Source organism: Megascapheus bottae, chromosome 4 (assembly GCF_031878675.1).
Source record: "Megascapheus bottae isolate mThoBot1 chromosome 4, mThoBot2.hap1, whole genome shotgun sequence".
NCBI lineage: Eukaryota > Metazoa > Chordata > Mammalia > Rodentia > Geomyidae > Megascapheus > Megascapheus bottae.
Window position 1 is genome coordinate 17,925,026 of NC_143512.1, and position 20,883 is coordinate 17,945,908.

General features: G+C 42.7%; 1 long non-coding RNA gene across 1 annotated transcript; it reads left to right on the top strand.

Annotated features, from left to right (window-relative positions):
- The first annotated feature begins 4,615 nt into the window (after window positions 1-4,615).
- LOC150064120 (uncharacterized) lies at window positions 4,616-6,569 on the top strand. The gene is made up of 3 exons (XR_016535113.1): window positions 4,616-4,768; window positions 5,570-5,851; window positions 6,362-6,569. It is a non-coding gene; the product is annotated as an uncharacterized LOC150064120 (long non-coding RNA).
- Window positions 6,570-20,883: the final 14,314 nt, after the last annotated feature.

Below are 20,883 nucleotides of genomic sequence, written 5' to 3' on the forward strand. Positions count from 1 at the left end.
AATGTGAGCCAGGGCATGTGAAAATACCAGAGGAAGAAAACGAGATGCATCCATTGGAGGTTGATGTGCATAGACATCTCTTCAAGAGGACAATAAAATTAAGGAGTCACCAACTCACAAATGTAAATATTTAAAGCCACACAGAGATCATTTAAAGTTATGCTGAAAGAGGGATAAAAACAGAAAGGCAATGCTGAAGAGAGATCATCTAACACTCTCCTTTAATGAGTAATTTTTTAACCTGTGAACATATTGCTTGTATAATAGTTTTAAAATATCCATTTAAAAATACCGTCTCTGTGATTCTGAATATACAATGTCTTTATAAATGAGTTCCCTTTTGTTATCCCAGGAAGAGAATTAGATGCAACCCACATGGGAACAACAGAAGGATTCTACTAATTATGATGTATCTATCCCATGGTCTTATTGGATACTAATGTAGAAATATGAAAAGAGTTAGGAAACAGTGTCAGATAAAAGTATATATTTCATAAAATGACTCCTATTAGAAAAAAAGGCTAAAAACATATTGTCCCAATGACGTGGTGCTTGTGTTACAGTAATGGGGCTGTAGATAAATCAGAAAAAAAACATATTTTCTTCTTTTAGCTGTTATCCCCATATTCCATCCAGGTCACTTCTAGGATTAAAAAGCAAGTGTTTATTGTTTATATAGCTCTGAGATGTGAAAAGACAGGGCTGAGGCAGGTCTTGCTTAGAGGAGGGCCTTCTGTCTCTTCTTAAACAGGGGATTAAAATTATTACCTTCCAGCTGAAACAGAGCTATAGGGGTTTATCAACAAACAACATCTATGGTTATCTTTCTTGGATGAATAGAAAGAGAAAACATTGGGTAGCTTGTGTGTATGTGCGTGGTTTTGTCTGGCTGTCTCTTTTGTGTCGGTCAAGATGTTACAAAGTTATCTAACAAAGATCAATGTGTTTTCAGTAGAAAATGTAGCCTTAGCTACTGAAAGAAGTTTGACATTTTAATCCAAACTAACCTGAAATTTGGGGGCCTTTTGACAGTTTTTAAAGTGGGTATGAGCAGGAGAGTATTATAAACTCATTTAGCACTTGGTAGCCCAACTATTTGGGAAATGGAAGCAGGAGGCTCTCAGGTTTAAGGCTAGCCAGGGCAAAGTTACATGCAGTTTTAAACATTAAATGCAAACAAAGGGGCTGGGTGCCTGGTTCAAGTGGTAGAACATGTGTCTAACATATGTGTTCCATCCCTACACTAAAAGAAAACTTAACTGGTAATGTAAAACTGTAGATTGAGGGGGAATGGAATAGAGCCTTTATAGATGATACTTTCAGTTCTAATCATGTCCATTCCTCTTTCTGTAATAGCAAACCTATTTTTTTTTCACTAGGTATAGCAGCCCTTAGGGGAAAGACTACATTTTCTACTAATGATGTTGGCAGGGCCATGAGACAAAATTCTAGTTAACAGCATGTAAGCAGAACCATGCAAGCCTTTTCTGAGAAGGGGAGGTGGCAATCCCTGGTTCCTGCCACATAGATGACCTTGAAGTAAAAGTACACATACCTTGCTTGGAGCAAGACAATGAGCCTCAGGCTCCTCTTGACTGAGGCCTCGAACTCTGCTTCATGTCATTTCAGATTTCGATGGGAGAGAACAATACGCTTCTATCCTGTTGCTGTCACTGCACTGGTAGTTTCTGAAACCACATCCTAGTACCATTGCAGGGTGTTATTTAGTAGAATTGCTTCAGGATGCTGAGAATCTGCCTGATGGCAGGATGCTCTTAGCCCTGATGCCAACAGGGAGGAAGTTACTTTGTAGAAATAACAATGCAGACTTTTTTCTTCATGGTTGTAGAGAGGAGAAAGCAACTCTGGGTCTGCTGGGTGTGGAGACTGGCATTAGTCCCAGGCAGGACATCCAGCCAGGCCTCCCCAGGTTAGCACTTTACAGGGCTCCTTTTGCATTAGAGGAACATGAAGCAAAAGCATAGTCCCGGGTCCTTCCAGGTTGAGACAAAGCAGTAGGGACATATCAAAGCCATTTGCAGTGCAGAGGAAAACACAATTGAGAGTGAGCCCTAATGTACCCACTTCTTTATCTGCTCCAGACTGGTTCTTACCTGATCCGTGCAGTAAGGAAGTTGGTGTTTGTACCAGGATACATATGTCACTTGCTGGTTGTACTTGTGTGTGATAGGACATAGGAAACATGGGTTTTGCCCATCTTTTTTTTTTTTTTTTTTTTTTTTTGGTGGGTCATGGAACTTGAACTTCGTCTGGGAGCTGTCCCTGAGCTTTTCAGCTCAAGGCTACTACCCTACACCTGGGCCTGGGCATTGTCCCTGAGATCGTCAGCTCAAGTCTACTACCCTACGCTTGAGCCAAGTCCCACTTCCCATTTTCTAGATGTTAATTGGAGATAAGAGTCTCACGTCTTTTTGTGCTGAGCTGGCTTTGAATCTTGATCCTCAGATCTCAGCCTCCTGAGTAGCTAGGATTACAGGGTTTTGCCCATCTTACCATTATTTTTCATGAACTGAGTTTCTCTTTCAGACCAGTGGTAAATTTTAAGGAAAAATAGAGGGTCAGAATTAATAGGACTAGTTAATATAATTGTGACGCATTTGATTCTTAATGTTTTGACTCTTCTAGATGACTAGCTTAACTCAGACTTATAAGCAAGAATAGGGAATAATCTAAAGAAAACAAATTTACATGATGTCTAAATAAGCAAATCTCAATTCTTACAAACACAAATGCTTTATGGATATGAGAGGGAGCTGAGAGATTTAGCAGCCCTGCATCTTGAGCCCCTCAGCTTCCCTAGAAAGTCACAATAGAGTAATTGTGTCTCCATCTGTAAGGTTAATGAGAGAAAAACTTTCCTGGGGAAGAGGCAGATTGTATGGAGAGGGTTCTAGACCTTTAAATTGAGTTAAAAGTGAACTAAAGTCTTTTTGGTTTTTTTTTGTTTTGTTGTGTTTTGTTCCAGAGCTAGGAACTGATGGCTCACACCTGTCATCTTAGCTTCTTGGAGGCTGTGATCTAAAGATTATGTTTCAAAGCCATCCTGGGCAACAAAGTCCCTGAGACTCTAATCTACAATTAGCAATCAAAAAAAAAAAAAAGCTGGAAGTGAAGCTGAAGCTCATGTGATAAAGCTACACTAGCTTTGAGCAAAAAAGCTCAGGGACAGTGCCTAGCCATTGAGTTCAAGCCCCAGAACCAGCATGCACACACATACACACACATACACACACACCTCGTATCCAGGAATTCTAGGATAATATAGTTATACTTATTACATGATTAGTAATTCTTACAAGTTAAACTTAAGTTCTTCTAATAATTTTAATTTTGTGCCTAGAAAGATGATCATTATACCTGAAAAATTCCTAAAAATTGCTTAGTAGCTGTGAAACCAGGCCAGAGGTGTTGAATTCATACCTGAGGAAGAGCCCCAGGGGTATGAAGAAATAATTCTGTTAAGGGCTGAGCTTTCAAATCCACCTTTCTTAAAAACTACAGCATCAACAGAATGGTGCCAGAGAAAGGCAAGAACAGCCCTGGCTGTTTGCCATCTTTTCAACATAGTGCTTGCCTCCTAAGTCTTCATAGCATATCTGAACAATAATCTTATCTGATCAGGCTGCTGATAGAGCTTCAAAGGCCAGATCAGAGCCACTCCTGTGTCCTGAGATTCAGAGGTAGGCCAGGAAACCTAATACTGTGCAGGCTTGAGATTCCATCCCCTACAGTGTGAATGACTCACTGCTCTGCTGGAGGAACACATTTCCAGCCATTTTGAGAACATCTCTGACTCATGGTCTTCCCTAAATCAGTTACTAAGATGTAATGCTCAGTGCTGTTGGTTTCCATAGCTTTTGTCTATCCTTTGTTTTTGTGTGTAGTGCCAGGCACACAGCATCTGAAACCACTGCTTCAATCAAGAATTTTGCATTTGTTGTATATTTCTGGAGCCATATTCACTGTCTTAGAACAGGCATGTGTGCAGTCTGAGAAGCAGATATTTAGAATCTATCTCTTCTGATGAGTGAGAACCTTGTACCCTTCAGGTCTGTGTTTCCCAGTTCATCTAAGGCCAGTTTCCAACTTTCCCTCCCTCCCTCCCTCCCTCCCTCCCTCCCTCCCTCCCTCCCTCCCTCCCTCTCTCTCACCCTCTCTCTCACCCTTTCTGGCTGGCCCCATGTGTTTCACAGCCTTGTGAAGTAATGCAAGGGAGTCCTGCTTCCCCAGCCAAATAACTTGACCCTGGAAATGAAATGCTCCAAATACAGTTTGCTTGTGTGAGCTGGTAGCTTTCAGCCACACGAATACTCTGATGTCTTTATAGGCAGGGCTGATCTAAACATTTCCCCAAAGAAAAATAAGAAATCTCTCATGCATGTCTTGAGTTCACCTTGGGCAACCAAACATTTAAGAAGCCTTAAGAATTCTGACTCTGGGATAGCATTTATTTTCTCCAGACACCGATGGTAGGGACAGAACCCAGGGAGGGCGCAGAGTAACACTTTCTAAATCCTGGCCCCATGCTGTCACAGGAGAAGTCTTATCTCACAATGGGAGATTAGAATCCACTGTTGTAAGCTTAGGGAGCAACCTCAGAAGAGAGGGAGGTAAAAAACAATCCCTCATGAAAAAAGCTAGTATCTAATCAAGAGGCAGAAGCATCAAACTCAAAGGGAACACACTGAATAGGTAGAGTTAAGAAGCACAGTGGTGTTTCTAACCCCTCCTAGCATCTGAGAGAAAGGTAAAAGCTTTGAATCAGCAAAGAAGTGGCCTAGCTGATCCGAGCTGTTTCTTTGTAACTCCTCAGTTTCTGGCTGACTGTCCTGAGCACTCAGATTTTTTACTTCTTGGGATGCTAGTGTCAGGCAGAGCAAGGATTCAATGATGAGGTGATAGAACCGTGCCTCTGAGCTTCTAGGAATTTCCATGTTGCCTATCCATACCACTTCTGTGGTAGTTTGGTTGAATATACTATAAATGGGTCAAGAATCATTCATACCCTTGATTGGGGGTCCAGGGATACTATCTTGAAAGCCAACTTAGAAAAGGAATTCCCATGAGGAGACATCTGTGACCACTGCTAGCAGCTCAAGCCTATGTGGCTGGAAGGACACAGAGGATGGTGATGGATGCACACTGCCTCTTTGCCTCATCCCCTTTGCCTTTTGTACCCCCCCTCTCTCCCTCTCTCCCTCCCTTCCCCTCTCTCTCTTTCTTTCTTTCTTTCTTTCTTTCTTTCTTTCTTTCTTTCTTTCTTTCTTTCTTTCTTTCTTTCTTTCTTTGCTCTGGGGCTTAGTAGGGTTCAGTGCTGTCCCTGAGTTTTTGTTCTCATGGCTAACACCCTGCCACTCGAGCCACAGCTCCACTTATGGCTGTGGCTGGGGGGGGGGGGGTAGGTGTGGTTTAATGGAGATAAGAGTCTTATGGACTTTACTGGCTGGGCTGACTTTGAACCTCATCCTTAGATCTTAGCCTCCAGAGTAACTAGGATTACAGGTGTGAGCCACCAGTGCCCAGCTGAGCAGGTTTTAATTTTTTTCAGGATCCATTGTGTTCCTGCAATGTGGCTGTCCCTATCTGTCAGCTGACATTAGACAGTGGACCTTCCTAAGTCCGGTGACAGAATCTGGGCTTCTTCATCCTTGCTGCCTCACAACATGAGCTCATGGTGAACTGTGTGGGGTGGGATGTGATTCCCTAAGGGGAAGGCAGGAAAGAGAATTGCCCATTCCTGTCCTTACCATCACATGTCAGCCGATGAAAAGACTCAGTCTACCAGCTGACTGGATTCTTTATGGGAGCACCAGGAGGCCTGAAAGAAAACGTAAGAGATCGATGCCGTAGATGAGGGCAAGTCTCAGGAACCACCACCTTTGTCACGATGGGACATAAGAGGAGAAGGATGGGTTCATCTTACAGCAGCATTGGAGCAAGATCCAGGTTCTTGCTGCTGTTGGTAACATATAAAGCTGACCCTAATCAACAGCTATCTAAAGCCCTGAAACTTGACCAATACAGTACCAGTACCTAGTGTACATGGGAAATCACTTTATAAAGTAAATCTCAAACTCTCATTTTTAAATAATCAGTGTCTTGAGGTAGCATCATACAATTTCTCTGCTAGAAAAAAAATTGATATTTGGCCCTATTTTACTAGTCCTACCTTCACCTCTTAGCCAAATGCTGCTTCTTGGGGACCTGTTAATTTCATCCATTAGGAAACCATGTTAGGCACAAAATCATGTTGGAAATTTGCAGAATATAGAGTGATCCATGAGTGACAGACTTCAAAAGAATTCATCTTTCAAATTTTGTACCTCGGCCACAATTTCAGAACTGATGGGGAGTTGCAAAGAATAAAGACAGGATTCACTAAGTCTTCAAGAAATGCGATGTAGCTCGAGCCAGCAGCCAGCTTCCCAGCAGGCAAGGCGGAAAGGATCCAAGTGGGATTTGTTCTCCAGAAATCAATTGGATTGTGACTGGGATCACTGATTGTGAAAGAAGCCAAATGACATTAAAAAGTTGATGTGCTCAGCAAAGGCAATGAAACTTGATTCGTGCAGAGATTGCTATTTCCCTCCCTCCCCCACTTTCCCCAGGGCATTGTTGAGATTTATTCAGCCACATAAGATTTCAAGCCCAGAATTGAGTAGTAATTGTATGAGATGGACAGTTAAAAAGATGGTGGTAGCAGTAGGGTTTCCCAGCTGACCTGTGTTTTTGTATATGTGTCCAATGCAGAGCCCACATTGCTGCGGCCAGCAGGACCAAAGGGAGAAGGAAGAAGGAAATAAAATTACTGGGGGAAGAGACTGGGGAGGAAATAGACAGCTTCCTTGGAGTAGACAATGTCGGATCTGAAAAGACAAATGGGAAGAGGGCTGGAAAACAGGAGAACCAAAAGTCACCTGTTCATTGAGATAACAGGTGGGCTAGATATTGTAGATTACTAAATGCTCCCTCCATTCTTCCTGTATTTCCTGTCACAAGGTGTTCCCCCCCCCCCCGCCAAGAGTCACTGAGCCATTTGAGAGTGTCTCCTTAGCAGACATAATAATAATGATATTTTAAAAACTTCAGGAGATGATTAGCAAATAAAACAAAATCCAAAGCAAGACATGAGAAGAGCAAGGACTATGCTTCTTATCACAGAGCCTGAATCAGGAATAGGAGCAAAGACGGGGGGGTAGTGTATAGATGCAGGGGGGAGGGGGTGGGGGATCCCTGAAGTATCCACTCACCCCCAGCTTGCTCCAAGACCATGATGGAAACCCAAGACACTAATGACACCTGAGAACTAGATAGTTTTCAACCCCAGGTTTGCCATAATGACCTATGTGACCAGGAGACTGACCGAGGGTGTTTAGGGGGAGCATGGGAGAAGGTCCAGAATTAAAAGTGCAGAGCATCTCTGGATCTGGAGATGCCAGAGTGGGCAGGATCTAAGAGAATGTTATATCTCATCTCACTGCAGCCAGGTGGGGGCCAGACATCTCCCATCCACACCCAATGTCTAAGAACCATGCCAATTCCCCAAAGTCAGTTACATTAAGTTTCTCCCCAGCTGGCAGAGAGGAGAGGGCTTGAAATAAAAATAGTCTGTATATTAACTCATTTAATCCTAACATTGCCATTCAGAAAAAAGGCTATTATTCCCTGTGTGCAGTTAGGTCGAAGAAGGCACAGCAAAGCACTACAATTATTGGATAGTTCCCGTAGCCATTCAGGAGATATGCAATGAGCCCTTTCTACTTGCTCAACTCTGTGATGACCCTTTGCAGGAGCTTTCTATTGCTCCATAATAGGTAATGACAAATTTAACAGCTGAAAATAACACTCATGAACTAGCACTGCTCTGTTATCTCATAGCTCCAATGACATAGCTGGGTTCTATGCTCAGGATGTCCTAAGTCTGAATTGAAGGCCCCAAGAAGCTGGGATAACCCATTGCCTGTACGCTCTGGGAAATAGACATTTTGAAATTCATTTTTGTGGACCTAGCACAGTTCCTGTGGTTTCAGGACTAGAGCTGTCTTGTTGCTGTCATGAGTTATCTTCCATCTTTTTAAAGGTTTTTGTTGTTCTTGTTGTTGCTGCTTTGCCAGTCCTGGAGCTTGAACTCAGGCCTGGACACTGTTCTCAAGCTTTCTTAAGGCTAGCATTCTACCACTTGCCTCACAGCCCCACTTCCAGCTTTTTCTGTGTATGTGGTACAGAGGAATCAAACCCAGGGCTTCCTTCATGCTAAGCAAGCACTCTACCACTAAACCACACTCCCAGACCCTTATTTAAGTTTTGAATCGACTTCCTCATCAGCTGGGGAAAAAAAAAGCTCATTGCTTTTTAAAACCTTCAAGGATTAGGTAGCCCTCCTACTTTGAGTTTTAGGCCCAACTCCAAAATATTTATTGAATTCTTTCTAAAATTTTAAAATTGTATTCCAAAGGTGATAAACAGAGGTGGTTATAATTACATAAGTCAGGAAATGAGCACATTTCCTTTTGAACAGTGTCCTCTCCCAGTTTTCTTCCCCTTCCCAACCCCCACCCCAGTTGTATAGTCCATTTCCCACATGGTGTCTAGTGAGTATCACTGCTGAATCCGTTCACCCTTTGTCCCACCTCTTCTGTGCTTTCCCTTCCTCTCCACAAATCAGAGAAACTTATATACAAAAAAAAAGTAAGAGTAATCAAAAACAGTAACAAAGGGAGTAAATCAAAGAAAAAACCACAGTGCAATGATTTAAAAAAAAAAAAAGCCTCTCACTGAAAATGATACTGTGGCTCTATGGAGCACTAGCCTTGATTCAAGTCCCATGCCCCCCATTTTAAAGTCCGTTATTTTTGTGTTCAGTTTTACCCTCAGAAGTCCCTCTCCAGCATTACCGGATGGGTGAGGGCTTGAACCTGTGAGAGGAGCCCTGGGCCGCAGGCTCTGCGAATCTTAGGCATCTGCCTTAGAATTCTGGCTGCTTCGTTTTGGAAGGCCTGGTGAACAGGGAAGCTACCCACTGGCGGCATGTCCAGCTCCTTCGCTCTCTTCCGTGGGGAAACAGGCTTGGGGCCATGTTGAGACAGTCTGTTGAGGCAGAGCCAGGATGAATGGTTCCAGAGCCTGACAGCTAGGGCTGCCCCTTTCTCTGGCTTCCCCTGTTCTCTCAGCGTCGGAGAGAAGTCAGCTCTCCTAGCAGGATGCTGTAAGACAACCCGGCAGCCGCCAGCAGCACTGGGCCTAGGACCACGGGCAGAAATCTCCTAAGCTGTGAAGGGAGCCTCTGACATCCTGCCAGGGTATTTCAGTGGGCCACATCGAAGAGAAGTTGCTTGGGAAAGGAAGTCTGGGCCTGGCAGTCAAACCTTGAGTGATGCGGTAGTATCCCCGTCCTGTGCCTCCTGCCATCCTGCCTGTCCCCCCTCCAAGACAGCCCACAGGCCTTGCAGGGACCTGGCTCGTGAGCACAGGGGCTGGCTGGGGTGCTACTACTTTTGTGCCTGTTAAGCACTGTTGTAGGGAGAGGACGTGGCTGTCATCCACGGAGAGTGGCAGAGGGCTCAGCAGGAGAAGATGCTGCGGAGATCAGAGGAATGGCTCTGTCCTGTACTAGATTTGTCAGAATGACTTTGCCGGAGAGAGTGGTAAACACATGTCTAGGAATCTGGCAAAGAAAGCAGCAGACTTCTGAACAAGGTTTAGCTGTCTGACCCAGGGTTGAAATGGTGGCTATTATTTTTAAAAGTCAAAGAACACCCCCAGTATAGGTAAAAGAATCTATAATCACAGTCCTCAGGGAGACTCGAGTGCACTGGGGAGGAAAAGGAAGACAGGCTCTGACCTCAGCAAGCTGGAGATGAGCAACAGAATCTGGGTTGATTAGACATGAAGGAGAAAGTCCTGAAAGCTTCACATCCAGGGCCTCTCCCATTGAGGACCACTTCTCTCCAGACTCCCTACTCCCTGCCTAAGCTCAGGCCTTCCCCCTGCCTCCCTCTGCAGGTCCTGGCAGTTTCTGAGTGAGTACCTTGCTCTCTACCAAATATTGAATGACCCACTTTCCACATAGAAATAGAGACAGAAACACAATGCATCCCTGCTTAAAATCCCTTCTGACTACTTTCCACACTGACAGGAAAAAAACAAACATATACTTGTATTGGAGAATATTAGCATCTTAATTTTATGGATTTTTCCCAGACCAAGAGCAGCATTAGTCACTGTGCTTAATTAGGTAATTCTTATTTTTTTCAACAATGTTTTCCTTTTATGTCAGGTAGGTTAAGGTACAATTCATACACAGTAAACTTCTCCTTTCTAAGTAAACAAGTGTATGTGGTTATATATGTAGCAGTATAATCAAGAATTACTACCAGCACTTTATAATTTCCCTCATCAATTATATTTCCCTCTCTCCTTCCCTTCCTTCCTTCCTTCCTTCCTTCCTTCCTTCCTTCCTTCCTTCCTTCCTTCCTTCCCTCCTTCCCAAACACTGTAAGTTTGGTTTTTTTTTGTTTGTTTTTGCTTTTATAAATTGCCATGAAAGCAAAGCTGCATTTGGCTTTCTGTATTTGCTCTCTTTGGCTGGCAGTTATGTTTTTGATATTTATCCATTCTTTATCAGGTAGTACTCACTGCATTTTAGTGCTAAATTGTGTGAATGTTCTATTCATCTTTGCATGGACACGTGCTATTTCCAGTTTCACTCTAATATGAATGCATGTACCTGACCTTTGGGTACAAGACTTTGTGAGGATATGTTTTCATTTCTTTTGAGCAAATACCTGGGAGCAAAATTGCTGGGATTATGGTAAATGTGTATTTTATCGTAATTTATTTTTTCAATGTGCTGTTCATCATCTTTGAAGAATGCAATATATTTCGGGATTTCTCTTTCTAATCTCTTAAACATCAGCTAGTTTCAGGGCTGTCTGCACTTCCTTACACATCTCCTCTTGTCTGGCTACTCTCATCCAAACCTACACGAGCCATTACCACTGAGAAGCAAAGAGGTTCCAAATTTAGGTCTCCAGTTCCAAATATAGGCCTGGTGCTCCAGAAACCTGCCAAGCATTGCTGCTTGGAGGCCCAGGTTGGTAAGTTCCACATGATTTGTGGTCTTTCTCCAGAGTCTGCTTCTCATCTTGCTCTACTATCTCCTCTAGCAACTCCCAACCCCTGTATAAGCCACAAAGGAAACAGTGTCATCCTAGTTTGCTCTTTTTAGCACTTAGTCCTGAAGATTATATCTTTCCAGTATGCCTGATGTTCATGTCTTCTGCAGTCTGTACTGATAGACATTAAGATGGAGCCCTGATCCTTGAGTGGTCTCCTTACAAGTTTTCCTCCTTCAAAGGTTTCTTCTAAGAAAGTTGATAATGTCCCTTGCTGCTTCAAATTGCTTCAGTTTGTAGGATGTCATGCTTAATTTTGTGTACCAACTAGAGTACCATGATATTTGACTAATCATTTTCTGGGAAAATCAGGGAAAGTCTCTGACTAAGGTTAATATTTGAGTCAGTAGCCTGATCCCCCAGTGTGAGTGGTCTTACAGTTCACTGAAGGCCTCAAAAATAAAAGGCAAAGTAAGGAAGAAGTCCTTTTTATCTTCCTGTCTGTGGGCTAGGACATCAATCTCCTGTTATAGGACTTGAACTCACACTGGAACTAATATCATAGTTATCCTTTTCAGGTCTTTGGACTCAGAGTGTAAGGACACTAGTGACTCTCCTGCTTCTCCAGTTTATCAATTACAGACCTCACACATGGCTTTTACACTCATGGAACCAATTCTTTATTCACTTGTATTATCCTGGTTCTTGCTTTTCTTGTCCTCTCAATCCTTCCTTCTTCCCTTTACCACTTTCTCTAGATAAAATCTCTTATATCTATCCCCTATTGTGTACATGTTCTCCCTCCCTCCCCCCGCTCTCTCTTTTCATTCTGTTTCTCTGGAGAATCCAACCACATGCAGACCTTACATCCTCAAAGCTCTTTTCTATCTCTCCTTACCTGGCCTGAAGTGTCTACCTCCCCCTTCACCGACTCCACTGGTCAGCTTCTATGTCACTGGACATGGTATATTTCTCTTTGGAGCCACTCTTTGTGGTCCCCTCACTAATCCTTCAACTCACAGATCAGTGTCACTTGCAAAAAGTGGTCTTCACTCTTCTGATTTAGTGGCCCCTCAGCTAGATTCTGTTGGAGACATTGCTTTCAGCCTCCCGAGGAAGTAAGATTATAAGATGGCACCTGGCAGCTAACCAATGAGTCATTACTTGCTGACCAGGCAGTTTCTTTGCATTTGTTGATTTGTTTCTTCCGTGCTCATGGATAGAGTGTGATCATTAGATTTTTTCCATGTTTGTTTGCTGCTTGTGCAGATGACCTTTATTATGATTGGCTGCTTAAGGATATAAATAGTGTAGGATTTCCGGGGAAGAGAGGAGAAAGGAGAAAGACAGAGAGGAGAAAGGCTGAGAGAAGGAGAAAGGCAGAGAGAGGAGAAAGGAGAGAGAAATAAAAAGACCTCTGCTTACAGCTATTTAAGTCTGTGATCATTCCCAGTCTGCCTCCGAAGTGACGTGTCGTTGCGGCACACAGCGACAAGATTCCAAGTGCTTTTCTACTGTTTCTTACCCTTGATACCATGGCTAGTCCACTTTTTTGTCATTCTCAATAGTGAACTTTTTGAACTGTGTTTTGCTTCCTTTCTAATTGTCTTGGTTTATGTCAAGTGACCGTAGTTGGTTCAACAAATAATTGATGAAATGTCAACAATTCTAAGAGTAATAGCTAACTTGTTGGCTATAAAAAGAAGTGGGAAGAAGACATGTTGGTCTGTTTCTTTGGGTCTTTCCTCCATCTAATCCATATTCCATACTGCTATGCAATTGGCATTCTTTTTTTTTTCTTTTGGCCGGTTATGGAGCTTGAACTCTGGGTCTAGGCACTGTCCCTGAGCTCTTCAGCGCAAGGCTACTACCCTACCCCTTGAGCCACAGCACCACTTCTAGTTTTATAGTAGTTAATTGGAGACAAGACTCTCACTGTCTTGGGCTGGGAGTTTAGCCTAGTGGTAGAGTGCTTGCCTAGTATGCATGGAGAGCTGGGTTCAATTCCTCAGTACCACATACATAGGAAAAAGCCAGAAGTGGTGCTGAGGCTCAAGTGGCTGAGCACCAGTCTTGAGTAACATTTGTCCAAGGACAGTGCCCATGGCCTGAGTTCAAGCCCCAGGTCTGGCCAAAAAAGGGGAGAGGGGAGAGAGAGAGAGAGAGACAGAGACAGACAGAGACAGAGACAGACAGAGACAGAGACAGAGACAGACAGACAGACAGAGACAAAGACAAAGAGAGAGGGACAGAGAGAGATGGACAGAGGGAGAGGGAGAGGGAGAGATGGCAGAGAGAGAGAGAGAGAGAGAGAGAGAGAGAGAGACAGAGAGACAGAGAGAGAGACAGAGAGAGAGACAGAGTGAGAGAGAGATGGACAGATGGACACACGGACACACGGACACAGAGAGACAAAGAGAGAGACAGAGACAGACGGACACAGAGACACAGAGAGACAGACAGAAGGACACAGAGAGACACAGAGGGAGAGACAGAGACAGACACATACAGAGAGACACAGAGGGAGAGACAGACAGACACAGAGAGACACAGAGAGAGAGAGACAGACAGACGGACACAGAGAGACACAGAGAGAGAGAGACAGAGACAGATGGACACAGAGAGACACACAGAGAGAGACAGAGACAGACAGACAGAGATAGACTGACAGAGAGAGACAGAGACAGACAGACAGAGATAGACTGACAGAGACAGAGAGACAGCGACAGAGAGTGACATACAGAAAGAGAGAGACAGAGACAGAGGCAGAGAGACAGACAGACAGACAGACACACAGACACACACAGAGGCTCAGCGAGAGACAGATAGATAGATATAGACAGGCAGAGAGACAGAGACACGCATATACGAATTCTAAATGGCAAGAAGCTTAAATGTTTATTTCCGGGCTTTACATTCTATTACTTTGGTCTTCGGGTCTATTTTCTTTGTCAGTACCAATATGTTCTCTGTAGTAAGTTTGAAATCTGTTCTTTTGTTGTTGCTGATGGGTTTTGCCCAGGATTGCTTTTGTAATTTCTGTGTTGGTGATTTTATATACATTTTTAGATTCTCTATCTCAATGAAGAATGATATTGGGATTTTAATGGTATTGAATTTATAGATTGCTTTTTGTAGTATTTGCTACTTTCACAATATTCTGAAAATGTAGGAACACTGGAGCTCTATTTCCTAATATCTTCTTCAGTGCCTTTCTTCCAAGTTTTATAGTTTCATTGTAGAGATCCCTCTCCTCCTTGTTTAGGTTGATTCTTAGGTATGCTATTTTATATTTGAGACTATTGCAAATAGTTTTTTTTTCTAATTTCCCTCTTTTCTCTTTGCAGCTGTACTGAAAAGTTACTGTTTTTGTGGATTGCTAATTGGCCAGGGGTATTTATCAGTTCTAGAAGCTTTGGGGTAGACTAGGAGCATTTAGACATTTGATCATGTCATCTATGAATTGAGTTTTTTTCTTCTTTCCCTGTTTGGATCTCTGTTACATCTTTTGACTGTCTTCCATGAAACAGTGCTATTCTCAGACAATATGTTAGAAATGAACTTTGAAACTCGGGAGGGGGTGGAGAGGGAAAGTGGGAGAAGAACATGGGAAGGGTACCAATGTTCAAGAAATAACGTACGCACTAACTTATGACTGCAAGGGTACCCCTGACAATAATTTTTTTAAAAGAAATTCCAATACTCAGGGCCTGGGTGTTGTTCCTGAGCTCTTTTGCTCAAGACACCACCACTTCTGGCTTTTTGGATAGTTAATTTTAGATAAGAGTCTCAATGACTTTCCTGCCTGGCTGGCTTCAAACAGTGATTGTCAGATCTCAGTCTCCTGAGTAGCCTGGATTACTGAGTAGCCATCAGTGCCCAGCTTTGTTTTTTTTAAATTTATTGTTGAATTTGGTTAACAAATGTTTGATTAAGGAGGTTTATTCTATCTTCATAAACAGATCCGTCCATGATTCCTTTTTTTCTCCCTATCTAGTTTTGAGATTAGTGTAATGCTGGTTTTATACAATGAGTTTGGTACTGATCTTTCCTTTCTATTTGGTGAAAGAGTTTGAAAAGGAAGCATTGATGTTCTTTAAGGGTTATGTAGAATTCATCTGTGAAGCCCTCAGAATCTTTACTCTTCGTTGTCTGGAGAATTTTTATTGCTATTTCAATTTCATTACTTTTTGTAGATCTCTTTAAGTGATTTATATCCTCTTGGCTCAGTTCTTGGTATCTAGGCGTTTATCAGTTTTGTTGATCTTTTATAAGAACATTGTGTAGATTGTATAGATAGGTTTCTGGTCTCTGTAAGGGGAGGTTTCCACACCTGCCTCTGTCAGAAGTGGAACTAGGATATCATTAAGGCTCCCTTAGGATCTCAGGCCCTCATCCAGCCCATCTCTCCTAGATCCACTCTGTTCTCCTTTCAGCATGGCCTTTCTAGAGAAACCAAGGTCTGGGGTTTCCTCTGATAGAGCAAGAAATGCACGAAGCCTCCTAAGTGCAGGCTAAGCTGCCCCACTTGAGAGGCTCCCATGCAGAGGCTTAGTAAGGTAGAAATTCATTTTTTAAATTTTATCCAAGGGTCATCTAGAGTGGAAGACAGCTCAGTCATTTCCAACTGGTGGCTTCCAGCCCAGTGAGGAAGTTTTTCCACAGGTAGCCATCTACCAGCTGTGGATCCTGCATTGGAGTGATGGCGCTGCCGTAACAGAGAGCCAAGGTCTTGATGCTTTACACAAATGGAAGCTCTGGCAGCTAGAACTTAAAATGAAGATGTCATTAGGGTTGGTTTATTGTGAGGCCTTCTCAATATGGACCCAGGCCTTTACCCAAATTCCCTTTTCTCATAATGGCATTGGTCATTGTAGATTAAAGCTCCCCTTAACGACTTCATTTTAACTCACTTGCCTCTTGAGGCGCACTGTCTCCAGATATATGCATATTCTAAGACACTGGGGCAACTTTACATATGAATTCAGAAGATATGGACACTAGTCCCCCTTGAACACCGTGGAAGGCTGAGAGTTGTTCTTTATCTTGTAGTGTTATAAAATAACAAAGTGAGATAAAGAAGTGAGTGCCAGAAGATGATCTAATGCTCCTTGGTCAGATGCCTTCTGGAATTAGGTACAAGAACTTAAGGAAATAGCCTTAAAACCAGATTCTTTTTTTTTTTTTTGCCAGTCCTGGGCTTGAGCTCAGGGCCTGAACCCTGTCCTTGAACTTTCTCAAGGCTAGAGCTCTACCACTTCAGCCTCAGCACCACTTCTGGCTTTTTCCTATGTATGTGGTACCGGGGAATCGAACCCGGGTCTTCATGCATGCTAGGCAAGCACTCTACCACTAGGCCAAACTCCCGGCCCCTAAAACCAGATTCTTATATATATGCTTATTTGATTTGGGGAAAAAGAAGGGGAATCACAGAAACACTGGGACAAAGGGTGAATCAATGCAGAACTGGACACTGCTGGAAATGGCTTTCACAATGTTGGGGGAGGAAAATAGGGGGTAACGTGGGAGAAAATGAGGGAGGGGATAACATTGTTGAAAAAGAAATGCACTCATTACCTTATGTGGTTTCACTCTATATCACCTTCACCATAAAATTTAAATTAAAAAAGCAAAACAGACAACAAGAACACAAAACTAAATGAATTCGTAAAGGGTAGGCTGTTGCCTAAAAGTTGGCAGTACAGAGCCTGAATCTGCTGGTCTGTCATCCCTGATCTTTCATGGTAGGGTGGCATTTTGAGGGCTGAAGAAAACTCATCCATCATTGGACAGAATTAAAAATGATGTACTGCACATGTACTGCATTTTTGAGGCAGAAATCTCTGGGGGAGTTTGAGAAAGGGGGCAAGGAACATTTGGAGTATTTATGAGTGCTCGGAGCCCTACAAATTGCATATCTTTAATGGAGGGATAATTTTTATTTTTCACATGGTGGAACAAGATTAAGAAGTAATGAGTTATTTTCCAGTGTTTCATAGGGTGTGGATTTTGAACTGCAAGGTTTGAACTCAGATAGTTTGGTGCTGAAGCTCATGTACTTTTTATGGTGTACATTGTCTAATTAGCCTTGGTTGTAATGGTAATGGATAGTTGAACTTCCCTGACATGACATGATGGAGAGAATCAGAATGGTGGTTTTCTGGAGCTTTGGTGAAGGGTTCAGGAAAGTGAAAGGGTGAGAAAGGCTTCTAAGTTACTGGTACAGCTTGCCCATACATATGTGTGTGTATATCTATACATATCTATAGATATGTATAGATATACACACACATATAATTTAAAGATATATATATATCTTTAAGTGGTTGTGCAAAGGGATTTGAATTCAGCATGTCAGTGTGAGTATAATGCATCGTCAGCAATATACATCATTCTCCCAATGATGAGGACCAACTCTCCCAATCCTACCTTCTCCTGGGTCTCACTCCTGCTGAAGAGAGAGATCTAGGACAGGATAGCTCGCCCTCTACAGGCCACCTTTAGGATGACAGCTAGTGAGGAGCCAAACATGGGACCCTGCAGAGTAGGGCTGGGATCATATTGGTTGGTTTATAGAGCTGCTTTGTCCCACACCACCTTCAACAATCCACAATGTGTGTATTGCAGTCTTCACAGCAGCCCTCTGCACTCCTGTTTTCAGGGTTTTTTTTCCCCCCTTCTAGTGATTTCTCTTCCCCAAATCCCACTCCTCCTATTCCCCACCCCATGGGCTCTTGCTTCTCCCAGAGGCTGGGCTATAGAAAAAAAAAAAAAGGAAGAGAGGAAGATCAGGGATTATTCCAGTCAGACCCACTGATTAATTTTAAACACTGGCTTCTCCCAGGACACTTGTTTCTAAACTGAACCTCCCCTTCACATCCTTTCCATTTCTGTATTTTCCTCGCAGCTTTCCACAGAGATTCAGTTTTCATTAGTGATGTGAGCTGATAAAGACAGACAGCCCATCCATGATTTTAAACTCACTGCTCTAATTTAATCTCTCCTTTGATGTTTCTCCTTTGCAGGCAGTGCATTCAGCTGGGGTTTCTTGGCTGCTGTTCGCAGCTCTAATTTTCAGCTGTGAGATCAACGTCTTTGCCCTTCCTCCTCAGCCTTCCCCTGGATAATCCGTCCTGTGAGCCTTCTCTCTACCTTACTCTCTAGCCTTCTCCTTCTCTGCCTTGCAGCCCAGCAGGCCCTGCAGACCCTGAGAAGACACCCGCAGAGCACATGGGGGCTGGAGTTCAGGGCCTGCTAGTGTGCAGTGTTCTCTGGCAATCTGTCTTAACCGCAGGCCTGAATATTCACTTGGAGAGGATGTGCGAATGTGTTGGAGATAACAGGAAACACTTTCCATCAATCCTGGGAAAACTCTTCATTTCCCTTCTCAGGCAGTTCATTTGTGGGTCCGAGGAAGCTGTCAGTGTTTCTCAGCAGAAAGCGATCTCTGATCACTTGTTACAAGCTCAGCCACAATTCTCTGCAAAACACTACCAAACAGCACCTCTTCACGAGGGGTCCCTTCCCAAGAAACTGGGTAGGTGGTCTGGGAGGGGAGGGGCATTTACAGAATGATGTTCACGTGCCATTCTCATCACTGCTGCCCTGGTACTTTCTGGGAAGTCTTTCCCTGGGGAAGTCCTGGGGACACTGTGGGGATGTCTTGTGTGTGTGTATGTGTACACACGCACACATGCACACATGACCGTAGGGGAAGGTGTAGCAAAGAGAAATCACCTAAAAGCCCAATTTGAACAAATTAGATGAAAGGCCAGAAAAGGAACTTTGTAATTTTGTTGTCACCTTTCAGAGTTTCTAGGCAAACTTCAAAGGAGTTCAGGCCATATGCTTCTTTCTCTCCTTTTGTCCTGATTTACATTAGCTAAGCTTCCATTCCTTCTCTTGGGCAAATGATCTTAGCTTCAAAAATTAAATGTTTTAAATAAGTTACATATTTGCATGTTTAAAAAAAGCAATATAAGAGGGATACACCAACTGGTCTCTATTTGCTTTTACCTTGGTTATATATTCTTTTTTTCATATGTTTTTATTGTAATTAATAGAAGGGTTAAATGATTTTTGCCAGATAGAAGGTGCATTAATTCACATACATTGATACCCTTTCACATGTCTTGGTCCTCATTACCCTCCCCCCCACCCCTATCCCTCATCATGTTTTCCCTCCTTCCCTATCCAATTTCAAATAACCAAATACAAATATATCCAATATATCAGATAACAAAGTGAGATACTGTAACAATATGAGATAACCAAGGGACAGCAAAAGAGATGAGAGATAACATAGTACATTAAGGACAACAATTATTCATTATATGGCTTTTGTTTCTATATCCTAGAGGTCCTTTCATTTAGCTTCATACTATATGGCCTTATGTGTCAAGGTTTTGCTCTATTGCAAATCTCTGCTAGGAGAGCCCTGTACTCACCTGTGACACTAGTGTTTAGAAGGCTGAAGGCCAGCTGAGATTTTTGGTGAGACCATTTCTCTAAGAAAGATGAAGAGTATATAGGGCATGGCATTGACATAGTTGTCCTCTATACTTTAAAAAGGTAAATTATGACAAATTTTCAACCAAAATTGATGGAAATTTTTAAGAAGTGAACCCTACAGCCACCGCCTATATTCTACAAATAATACTTTGGCAAGCTGGTCTGAGCACATGACTATTCATTTGTTCAGATGTCATGTGACATGGACATAGTTCAACATCAGTATCAATCATTGGGGCTCAGTATTTATTTACGTTGTTCTTTTGATAAGCAAGCACTGATGAGGGATTACAAAGTGTACCTCCACTGACTCCGACACCAAATGCCCTCCTGAGAAGCTTGAACCCCCCTTAGTGAAGGTATAGACCATTCTGAGATCTTCAGTGTTCGCATACATAGCCACCCAAACAGCTTCTGCTCCTACCCTAGCAGCCACCTCTGTTCTGATTTCCTTACAACACAGGCATTTGCTCAGCTTTATAGACATGGAATTACGCTGGATTTTATTTTATCCATGACTTCTTAATGCTGGTGTGGCTAGATCCATAAAATGATCCAAGTGCATGGGAATACATTACCCTTAGTTCTGTTCCTTCATTCATCCTTGGCTGTGGTGAGTTTGGGGAAATTATAAGCATTTTGATTCTTGTTGTCAATGTATTATTTTTCTATTGGGTAAATATGTAGACGTGGAATTAGGGTATTGCATTCAATGTTGCCACATGTTTACTAAAGTGACTGCACCATTTTTTGCACTCCCTTATAATGTTGCCTCACATTGAAGCCAACACTTGATATGTTCAGTCTATAATCACAGCCATTCTGATAGATGTAGAATTTAATTACGCCTTTCATTTACATTCTTCCTATGGTTATATCAAGTGTCTTTCCGATGCTTATTTACCAGTCAGGTATATTTTCTGTTCAGTTCTTTGACCATTAAAAAATGGCTTGTTTCTGGGCTGGGAATGTGGCTTAGTGGTAGAGTGCTTGCCTGGCATGTATGAAGTCCTGGGTTCAATTCCTTAGTACCACATACACAGAAAAAGCCAGAAGTGGTGCTATGGCTCAAGTGGTAGAGTGCTCGCCTTGAGTAAAAGCAGCTTAGGAACAGTGCCCAGACCCTGAGTTTAAGCTCCAGAATTGGCACCAACTCTTCCCCCTCCCACCCCTTCTGCCTCAATTTTTGAATGTTTTTGCCTTCTCGGTTAGAAAATCTGTTGTTGCTTGTTTGACT